Consider the following 2608-nt stretch of genomic DNA (forward strand, 5'->3'; position numbering starts at 1 on the left):
CACCCAGCCGTGCTGCCTTTAATGCGCGTTTGACCAGAACCCGCCTCCTGAAATCCCATTGGCCAGCAGTTTCCAATCACAAGCAGTTTTCCTCTACTAGCCAATCCTAGTCCGGGGGCGGGCTTTCGTGCTGTTGTGCTTTGGGATGTAGCGTTCCTTGCTGGATAATTTAAATTACCTTCTCAGTGTTGATCGAACATTGTAAAAGTTCATTTTCTTTTTTTCAATCATATTCAGTAATCGCTTTATTCTGGTCAGGGTCGCCAGTCTCAGTTATAATGGGTACAAGGCGGGAGAATTGAGCCCGGGGGCACAGGGCACCACACACACACACACACACACACACACACACACAGGGGCAGTTTTAGAGTAGGCAATGACGCAGGAATTAGGGGTGATGAGGGACCTCCAACTTTCAGAATACCTTTAAGTTCAACTCCTGACATAATAATCAGGGGTGGATTTAGTGATTTGGGGGCTCTAGGCAAAATGCAGGAATGGACCCCTCATTTCAGTATTTTAACACAATATTTAAAATTTCAGCATATGTGATTTAGCATTAATAATTAAAAAAAAAAAAAAAAAAAAAAAATATATATATATATATATATATATATATATATATATATATATATATATATATATATAAAGAGTTGCATTTTTGAGAGGCCCTTGGCTTCTGGGGGCCCAAGGCAGTTGCCTACCTTTGCATAGTGCTAAGTCTGCCCTGATGATAATAATATATAGTTAATAAAGCAAATAGCAAATATTTTTGTTTGTTTTTGAGTTTGTATCTCGATATTCATCTCATACTACATCAATTTGCCACCGATTACACATTTTAATGTACTAATGAATGATATCGCTATTTTTAACTGTTTCATTCACAGACGCAACGTCTGTGAGACACAAGTCTTCAGCACAGAGGAGTTTTCCATTTTTTGGGAGCACAGTGATTACGTTTACATGCACATCAAAATTCCGATATTAATCTAATTATTGAGTCATGTAAACGCCACAATCAGATTGCCCGATTCAGATTAAGGCAATATTCTGATTCCTTAAATTCGAATTCCCATCTCTGGGATATTCCTGTTTTAATGGGATATTTGTTGCAAGTAAACAGAAAATCCAATGAAAGGAGATGTGCATACTCGCATGAGCATACTCAGTCCGCAAGGAATTGTGGGTGCTAACAGATGCTTAGCTGTAGGCTAGGTATTTAGGAATGGCAACTCAGTCATACTTACAACACCCACAAATACAGGAATATTATGATGCCTGTACGCATACAAATATCATATTCAGAATATGGCTCCAACCTGAATATAGACCTTAAACAGAATTTGATGTGCATGTAAACATAGCTATTGACAAGCAGCATGTTTTTTTTTTTTTTTTTTTTTGTCTCATTAACTTCAAGCGTGAAAAAGAGAAGCTGGTGAGGGAACGACTGTTTATAGCTGCTATAATGTAAGTGTAAAGCAGTTGATAGATAACCAGCTATATTGTTTTGATTTCGGGGCTTCACAAAATGAGTATATAATTGTAGTAAATGCCATTCCTAGTGGTATTAAAACTCTTTTGAACGGAGAACAAACTTGTAATTCTATATTTCTATATACATAATCTATATTATGTTTGTTTGTATGTATATGTCTGTTTTTTTTTTTTTTTTTTTTTAATTTTTAAATTAATAGTTTGCATTTATCTTGGCACTCAATGTGGACAGCAAAGAAAGAATTTCATTGTACAGGGAAACTTGGTTTCCTCACTGTGCACATGACAATAAACGCTTTGAATTGAATTTCTAGCTTTCTGATTAACATTATTTCAATACAAGGAATTCTTATTAATGATGACAAATTTAATAACTACTTTGTTGGTAATCATATCAACAGAAGATTTATTCCAGCATCTTCTTTCCAATGGATAGCATTACTCATTATTCAACATCCACTGGAATTTGGTCTGGTCTCTTCCCCACAATTATTTATTAATAAACAAGATAAAAGAAGTTACTTTTAACATATTACATAAATGTTACCCTTATAATAGCACACTTTCTAAGTATATTCAGAAAAAATTGAACATCTCATTTGTTCATGTGTTTACGTTAAAACATTTTGGGTTGAATTATGTACCAATCTCTCTGAAAAAAGAAAAAATATCAGTGTATGTATAAACACTTTTAATATTATTATTAAATTAATATTTAGAGGATTAAAACTAATTAATATTACAACACAAACTCTTGGATTCAGAACATTGTTAATTTATTTATTAATTATTCTTGGTAATTTTTTTTACATAGACTATAATTTTTATGTTGTGTCTATGATAGACACAAAAAAACAAAAAAATTCTTTGAAATGTCAAAGATTACTCTCAATGTATAGCCTCATATAAATCTTTCTTTTTGGCTTTTGGTGTTTTATTTTATTATTTATTTATTTTAATTTGTTGTTGTTCTATACTTGTTGATACGATTTCATATAAGTAGTTTTTTGGCATGAATAAAAAAAAAAGTGTAACAGAAATTAATTTCTGTGTTAACTTTTTTTAATTTTAGGTATAATGTTCAATTAATTTTTTTTTAGTCCTACAC

The sequence above is a fragment of the Pangasianodon hypophthalmus genome, chromosome 7 (genome assembly GCF_027358585.1).
Source record: "Pangasianodon hypophthalmus isolate fPanHyp1 chromosome 7, fPanHyp1.pri, whole genome shotgun sequence".
NCBI classification, from domain to species: domain Eukaryota; kingdom Metazoa; phylum Chordata; class Actinopteri; order Siluriformes; family Pangasiidae; genus Pangasianodon; species Pangasianodon hypophthalmus.